Below are 8,758 nucleotides of genomic sequence, written 5' to 3'. Positions count from 1 at the left end.
GCCGCGCCTGCTGCCCACCCTGCCCTGCCCTGCCCTCTCCAGTCCCCCACCCCCGGCAGAGAGGACTCGTGTGGGGTGGGAGGCCCGACCCTTCTCCCTGAATGCCCTGCCCTCAGCTCAGGAAGGCTCCATGGAGAGGGACCAGCAGAGCCGAGGCCACCTGGAGCCACAGCATCCCAGCTGTCGGGTGCTCGTGACCACTGACCACCCCACCTGCCCTGGCCCTCTGCACCTCCTTCCTCTCTGCTCTGCCCATGATCCGGGCCTCTTCCTCCCCCCTCCTGCCTCCCCCTGCCCCTGCTGCCTCTGGATCTTAGGAACTGAGGAGTGGCTGAGAGGGGACTGTGGGGGGAGGCTGGGAATGAGTGTGTGTGTGTGTGACTGTGTGTGTGAGAGCAAGAGCAAGATGGAGAATGCGAGGGAAAGCATGTCTGCTGGGTGTGACCGTTTCCTCTCAATAAAGTTCCCCTGTGACACTCCTCTTGTCTTTTCCACTTATTGGCGGTGGGCTGGGCCTGGGAGTGGTGTATAATCGGCAGAGACCCTGACTTTGGAGTTCTGGTTTAGGGTCCTGACTTCCAAAGGCGCCGGGCTGCTCAGGGACCCACGGGCGGGACTTTGGTGTGTGGGGGCGGAGGCTCGAGATGAGAGGCAGGTGTCCAGCTCTCCGTCAGGGGGGCCCCCAACAAACTCGGCAACGGCGAAGGCGAGGCTCCTCCGCCGGCTGAGGGGAGGTGAGGGATGCCTCAGTGCAGGACGCCAGAGTGCTCCGATCTGAGGGAGCAGGAAGCCAGTGAGGTCTCAGCCTGAGGTCTAAGGACCAGGCCCTTGGGATACGCCGGACGGAGCTGCACCAGCACCTCAGATTTGAAAGCGGGGAATAGTCCCATCAAGTGTACAAATCTGGGCGGGGAAAGGGAGAACGATTTGAAGCAGGGATATGAGGCCGCCATTAAAAGTTCAGTTCTGAGGAGAAGGGGTACAAAATGAAACGAACTGGGGAAAAGGAGGCGTAAAGTTGGTGCGAAGGGCCAAGGAGAGCCGGGACCGGCCCAGGCGGTCACTGCCCGCTGCCTCCCCTCCGCGTGCAACAGGCTGCGGTCCGCGGCCACCTCGCTCCTTCCAACCGTTCACAGCTGGGGGTTGGAGGCGGGGCGGGGCTGGAGGCCGAGGCTGCCCAATCACAGGAGGGAAGTGCTCAGGGGTCCGCCCCCGGGGCTCTACGGGCCAATGGGGAGTGAGCCGCGAAGGCGCACGGCGTGACTTCCTGCCGCCCGCGGGGCACAGCTGCGGCCTGTCTCACAAAGTGACTGAGAAGCCGCGTCGCCTCCCACCCGGCGCTGAGGGGCGGCTCTTTCCCAGTTTCACTCGGACAAGTTGCCACCCGCCCATCCCGAGAGCTTGGCTCCCTCGGAGCAGCGGGATGGGGCAGGGCCGGGCGGAAAGTTCAGTCCCCGCCCTTTGAGTCATCTGCTCAGCCTGCGATGCCTGAGCCCGGCCTGGCAGGCAGAGTCGGCTGAGAAAAGGCCACCAAGACGCCCCCACCACACCCCAGACTCCAGGTAGCCCTGCCCTGGTCGCCAGGTGGCTTGGATTGTGCCCTTGATGGGCTGTGAGACCTTGGATAAGCCATCGTAGTTCCCTCGCCTCAGTTTCCCTTTCTGCATCGTAAGGGCTTGGGATGACAAAGGCGAACACAATAAAAGTGGACAATCTGGGCTCTGGAGTCAGACTTCTTGGGTTTGGATCCCAGCTTGGCTCTTACCCTTACCTTTGAGTTCTCATCTGTAAGGCGGGTATTAAATGACTACTGATGGGGGTGGGGGGAGTTGTTGCTTGGTGGGTATGGTGTGTAAATTTTGGAAAAATTTTTTCAAATTAATAATAATATCATTTAGGTGATGATCATTGCTACAAAATGCACAGATACATCCAATGCAAAAACAGCAACAACAAACTCGAAGTGCCTTCTTCTTAGAGTTGCTGTGAAGTTTAATTAGATAAAGCACAGTAAAATAGCTTAGAGCACATGCTCAACAAATGTTAGTTCTTATTAACCCTTCTAACAGTCTAGGACTCAGCCAGCATTTCTGTGCCAAAAGCAGAATAATCAGTCAGGCCCAGCCCCGAGAAGCAGCTTTACCGCTAAATCTGACTTGTTTTCTCCCTGAGCCATCTGATAATGCTGCCCTGACATCAAGTATTCTTGCCCTCCTCCAGCTGGCAAGATTGGGGGAACTGAGTCAAACTTCATCAGGTTCCCCAGAATCCAAGTCTGGCCACACCCATGGGACTCAAAACTGAAGGGACTACTAATTCTATAGGGGAAGCTGGCAGGACCCCTGTGATGCTTTCTGGGTCCCTCGTTTTCTCCCCTTCTTTCCTGGAGGTTCAAGGTTCCAAGCCAAGCAGAGACTCCGGGCTAGGCTTAGGGCAAGTGACTCCCCCTTAGCTCTGGAGATGACCCGGTTTATCTCACCAGACAGGTCTAGTAACTTTCTCTTAATGGGGTGGGTCCTGGGAAAGGAACTTCTTTCTTCCTCTCCCTCGGCATCTGACTTGTGCCTACTGGCTCCAGACCACTCAGCTGTGGTTACCCTACAGGGAAAGAAATGGGCTCCCCTAAAGTGGTATGTTGGCATGAAGGTAAATTTTAAAGGCAAGTGCTGTGGATTGAAGGGTCATTGAATCAGAGGGTTGTTGGGCTAGATGTGAGTGAGCTTAGGCACCAGCTTCTGACCCTGAGAGTCCCAGATCTTTTGTCTATGACATTAGAAACAACCTTTCTAATGTTTAGATGACAACCTTTCTTACTGTTACCTAGGGTGGGGTCTCAGTGAACATTTCTTTTCATCTTTTCCTGACCTAGATTTGACATTTAAAAATTATCATTCTCATTGCTAATGAGTACAGGGTTTCTTTGAGAAGTGATAAACTGTTCTGGATTTAAAGAGTGGTGATAGTTGTACAGTATGAATATACTAAAAACCACTAAGTTGTACACTATAAAAGGGTGAATTTTATGGTATATGAATTGCATCTCAATTTTTGAAAGTCTCAGATAAGATTTAAAAATTTTGATAAAAAGATCAAAAGCAGATAAGAATGCCCAGTTCCACTGGAAATTTCATGGTGGCCATTCTCTCTTCCCCACTGTCCTCTGCACTTGAGCATGTTCTTTTTTTTTTTTTTTTTTTTTTTTTTTTTTTTTACCATTTACTGAGTTACTTTAATGCTAACAGCCATTTAATTACCACACAGGACAAGAAATAGAACATAGCTAGCCACCCCCCCACGAAGTAACCACCCTCCTGACTTTTATGGTAATGACTTTCTTGCTTTTCTTTGTAATTTTATATCATCTAAATACACACCTGAAAATTATAGTTTGCATTTGCCTGTTTTTGAACTTCATATAAATGTGTATATATTTTGTGTCTGGCCCTTTTCACTTGTTATTATGAAATTTATCTGTATTGTTGAATGTGGCTTTGGTTCATTTACTTTTCATTTCTTACTGTATTCTATGGTCTACAAACCACAACTTGTACATTGTAAGTGGATGGACACAGATTTCTAGTGTTTGCCTATTAAGACTACTGCTGTCGTGAACATCCTAGTGCACTTCACGTGTGGTGCGTGTGCATGCGTTTCAGATTTAGCAGATGATGCTGAGATGCTTTCTAAAGTGTTGGTTGTACCATTTTTCGTTCTTACAACACGTATGAGAATTCCTGTGGTACCAAGTTCTTGCTGACCCTTGGTATTGTCAGTCTTTTAAATTGTAGCCATCCTGTGGATATGTTGTAGGGTGTCCTTATATATAATTTTAATTGCATTTCTTGATGACTAATGGAAGTTGAACAGCTTTTCATGTATTTACGATCATTGGGATCTTCTTTTGTGAAGTGCCTATTCAAATGTTTTGTCCACTTTTCTACTGGATCCCAAGTAGAAAAGATCTTCATATCTCGTAGAATCAAGCTTGATGTTGCTTATTTGTTTTAGAAATATCTTCTTCCAATGTGATTTTACGGTTTTTTTAAAAAATGCAATTTTATTGAGATATATTCACACACCATATAATCCATCCTAAGAATACAATCATTGGCTCACAGTATATCATATAGTTGTACATTCATCACCACTATCAATTTTAAACATTTTCATTACTTAAAAAAAAAATAAAAAGAATACCCAAAACACCCCATACCCCTTATCCTCCCCCTATTATATATATATATATATATTTTTTTTTTTTTTGGTCTTTATTTTATTACTCATCTGCCCATACACAAGATAAAGGGAATGTCAGTCACAAGGTTTTCACAATCAAACGGTCACCCCATAAAAGCTGTATGGTTATACTATCATCATCAAGAATCAAGTCTACTGGATTACAGTTCAACAGTTTCAGATATTTCCTTCTATCCTAATACATTTTTTTTTTTTAATCATCATTTTATTGAGATATATTCACATACCACGCAGTCATACAAAACAAATTGTACTTTCGATTGTTTACAGTACCATTACATAGTTGTACATTCATCACCTAAATCAATCCCTGACACCTTCATTAGCACACACACAAAAATAACAAGAATAATAATTAGAGTGAAAAAGAGCAATTGAAGTAAAAAAAGAGCATGTTCTTTTAATCTTTTTCAAATTTCAAAGCCCACTTTGAGGTCAAAAACTCAAGTAGTCACTTTTTCTCTCCCTTTAACACATACACGGAACTTTGGATATGCTGTTCCAGCAACCCCTCACATTTATTCCTATACGTTTATTCAGTTATGCCTTCATATCTACTTGGTTCTGTCTCTGGGTTTGCCACTATTTCCTGGGTTTCTTATCTCAATTAGGGAGCTCCTTGCGAATGGTGACTTTGTCCCATTCTTCCTCCTTCCTGCAGTGACTGCAGCAAGATTTTGTGTACAGGAGGGTGCTCAGAACTTAAGCTTCACCAGCCTTCCAACACCTGGAAAACAGGTTTGGTGCCGGATCTTCTGTTGTGGAAATGAAGATGCAGCTGGCCCTGGGCTAAAGCAGATTCAAGGAATTCCCTGCCCTTCAGAACTGCCAGATTATCCCCCAGGAAATGGAGGCCAGGGCTTGCAAAGATCTTCTCTTCCCAAGATTTGTTGAGTGGTATGGTGAAATTCTGCAACCTAAAATTCTCCAGAAAATGTATCTACTCTTTTCTCTCTCATATGTAGTTACTTCAGAGAGAAAACTCCAAATTGGCTCTGAAGATCTACAGGAGGAGGTGGCAGATGCCAAGATTGCCTTCTCAGAACTAGCCAGGCATCCTCAGAAGGCCAAGGCATTGAAGTCAGACAGGCCACCACTGTAAACTCCTTCCAGGAAAGTAAGATATCCCCCCCAGCCCCACTACTACCACCATCACACACACACATACACACGCACGTGTTCCATGTCTCCTGCCATCTCCAAAACCCTCCTGATTTTAGATGTTTGCACAAGATGGCTCTTCTGACTAACAGTGCCCGACTCCTGCTGCTTCTTAGAGAACAGAGTGCAGTAATTATATGTAAGAAAGGAATAAGTTTCATTTTCACATAGAGACAGCATGGAATAAGGGAAATGGAGGCAAAACCAGTTTAAACAAGCCCCAGACAAAGAGAAGAGAGAATCTGCCTGATGTAAAAAGACATGAGGTAGTATCAGAGGCGGGAACTCACAACAAAAAAATAAAAATTTGGGGGGGCATTGGCTAATCAGTTCAAAATCTCAATAATGAGCTAGTTGGCTCTCTGGGATTGGCTGTACAAATTAAAATCTCAAAAGATGAATTAGTTAGTGTTCTCGGATAGGCTGTAACCTCTGTAGTACCCAGTCAATGGGGAAACAGGGGAGGGACTTGCGAATTAGGAGTAGGAGATTTAAACATCGCCATTCTCTTCCTCTGGCGCGCCAGCCTTCCGCGTGTTTGGCTGGACGCCCCATCTTGCAAGATCGTAAATAAATTCTTTTCTCCTCCAGAACCGAGAGAGCGTTTATTCCCTTACAGGTACCACTTTATTTCCGACATTATAGCAGCTGGCATGACTACTATATCTCAGACAGTTTCTTACCTTAATCCTTGGAGCCAACAGGTTTTATCTTTGTTTTGCATACGAAGAGACTGAGGCTTAGAGTGGCTAAATAATCTAGTAACCTTGGTTATACAACTACTTACGTGCCCTCGGAGTGGAACAGGGTCTAACTTCAAGGACCGTGATTTTTAAACTACAGCAGTTGTTTTCAAAGTGTATTGAGAGGGTTCCCCAGAATCTGCAATGGGGCGGGGGTGCAGTGCTCAGGTTTCCCCCATTTAACTTTGGCTAAAATAGCCACACACGTCTGTTTTGTATATTGGAATTTCATGAACTAAAAATAAGTTTGAAAAGAACCACATTCTGTTATGCTGCCCTGCTCCTCTCTTTGCTAAGAATCAAGAAAGCCTAGTTCTTACTCCACTCTCAATCTAACTCCACCCCAGGGCCCAGCAGAAAGGAATTGCCTTAAATGAGAAAAGATTGGGTAGTGGACCAATTTATTGGCTCACTCACCAAATATAGGTTTCTTTAACCTGGATCCATCCTTTGTCCCTTTAGATTTTCCACCCTGTTCATAGCGACCCCCTAACCCCCATCCCAATGATAGGGACTCCCACCCCCATCCTTCCTCTGTGTGTGTGTGTGTGTGTGTGTGAGAGAGAGAGAGAGAGAGAGAGAGAGAGAGAGAGAGAGAGGGAGAGAGAGGGAGAGAGAGGGAGATGGGGGGCAGGTTTCTGCAGGGCAGGTCTCCCTCCACTCAGAACTCCCCTAAGCCCCACCTTCCCACTGAGTCAGGAGCCTGGAATGTCTGTGGGGGCAGCAGACAGGTATGTCACCCTGGGGGTGTCAGAGGTTGATTCATCTCTCACCTCCACCCAATCTTCTTACTGCTGTCTGGGAAATTTAACACTTTACTTGTCTCGAGATAATAGAGAACAATCCCACACAAGTATGGGGTCTTCAATCTGTGGCTAGGTACAGCATTTAATGGATCAGATTAAGGTATTTAATTAATTTTTTTTTTTCCAAAGGGAAGGAAGGGAGGGAGGGAGGGAAGGAGGAGGAACACATTTCTTCCTTTGTTCCTCTAGAATGAAACGAACCTGAAATTTCCTTCTCCGATTGTAGAGGGAACTGACTTTTAACTCCAATGTCCCCAATCTCCTTTCTTTGCTGATTCTATGTTCTTCAATGCAATGTGGAGGCTACAGAATTAATATAAAGGAAGAGCTTAGAGGCGACAGTCAGTGTGAAGGAGGGCATGAGGGGATATTTCTTGAAACTCTATTTGCACAGCAAGCACGCTGTTGCAGATTGTATGCTTATTTGGGGTGACTTTGAAGGGGTCTCTCATCTCCCTCCTCTGCCCAGTGTTTTGGAATGGGGGGAGAAAATAAAACCTTGCTATGTATTCTAGTCCAGAGTATTTTACCAATAGTCAAGTCTTTTTTCACCTCAGTTGGGTCCCAGATCCCCAGCCCAAGCCCTCCCTGCCCCTCAATCTTAGTCTTCCTGAATACCTGGGCTCCTGGGGCCATCTGATGTTTCCTCCCTGGCTAGAAGAGCACGAATTTGAGGCATCACCCCTTTCTAAAGGGGAGAGGAAGAGGAGGTGGGCAGACCAGACCAGGCTGAGTGAAGGCTCAACAGCCAGGGGCAAGAGAAGAGACGGGGGAAAGAGGGAGCTGCTCAGCTTGCTAGAGAATTTCCTCCAGGACTATGGAGTAGCTGGGCCTCCCTCCTGCTTTCAAATCAGGGTGGGCCTTGGTATTGCTGGGATGGACCTAAAGCCACTTCCTTTCCCAGGAGCATTAAGAAGGGCATTGCTAACATCTACCTTCCTTTTCTCCTCCCCAGAGACCCTATTGAGATCAGGCTTCCTGTTCTCAGCCAACTGTGGTTGAGCATGTTGCTAATTCAGAAACAGCTGGGAGCAGAATGAGTGCATTACCCTCACACCTGAGCCTCTGTCTGGGTTGGAAGCCTTTCCAATTACCCATGGCCTCTTATAAGGTAGGGATGCTGTGCCAGTTTGGATGTATTATGTCCCCCAAAATGCCATGTTCTTTGATGCAATCTTGTGGGGTAGATGTATTAGTGTTGATTAGATTGGAATTCTTTGATTGTTTCTATGGAGATGTGACTCAATCAACTGTGAGTGAAATGTTTGATTGGATGGTTTCCATGGAGGTGTTGCCCCGCCCATTCAGGGTGTGTTGGTTGGATCACTGGAGTCGTATAGAGGATTTCACGGAAGGAGGGAACTTGGAGCAGCTGTGAGTGACATTTTGGAGAGCAACTGAGAGTGAGGAAGAGGAGCTGCAGCTAAGACAGGACAAAAAGCCCCAAGAGCAACATTTTGGAGAACATCATTTTGAAATGCAACCTGGGAGTAAGCGGATGCCAGCCACGTGCCTTCCCAGCTAACAGAGGTTTTCTGGACGCCAATGGCCATCATTCAGTGAAGGTACCTGATTGCTGATGCCTTACCTTGGAAACTTTACGGCCTTAAGACTGTAACTTTGTAACCAAATAAATCTCCTTTATAAAAGCCAATCCATTTCGTGGTATTTTGCAAATGGCAGCATTAGCAAACTGGAACAGATGCTGTCTCCCAACTAACTGTTCAGAGTCTCCAAATCAGAGCCATGAAATGCCTATATCCTAATGCAGAGGTTAGCAGAGATAACCAA

The 8,758-nt window shown here is 46.5% G+C and overlaps 1 long non-coding RNA gene across 2 annotated transcripts; it reads left to right on the top strand.

Moving 5' to 3' along the window:
• The first annotated feature begins 4,928 nt into the window (after nt 1-4,928).
• Nucleotides 4,929-8,445, top strand: LOC119527721. Of its 2 annotated transcripts, none has more exons than XR_005215456.1 (3): nt 4,929-5,374; nt 7,923-8,078; nt 8,276-8,445. It is a non-coding gene; the product is annotated as an uncharacterized LOC119527721 (long non-coding RNA). The 2 variants fall into 2 exon arrangements; XR_005215455.1 differs by having other exon boundaries at nt 8,203-8,445.
• Nucleotides 8,446-8,758: the final 313 nt, after the last annotated feature.

Source organism: Choloepus didactylus, chromosome 2, assembly GCF_015220235.1.
Source record: "Choloepus didactylus isolate mChoDid1 chromosome 2, mChoDid1.pri, whole genome shotgun sequence".
Taxonomy (NCBI): domain Eukaryota; kingdom Metazoa; phylum Chordata; class Mammalia; order Pilosa; family Megalonychidae; genus Choloepus; species Choloepus didactylus.
The sequence above is the reverse complement of the archived record's forward strand: the minus strand, read 5'-3'. Positions and strand labels throughout refer to the sequence as shown.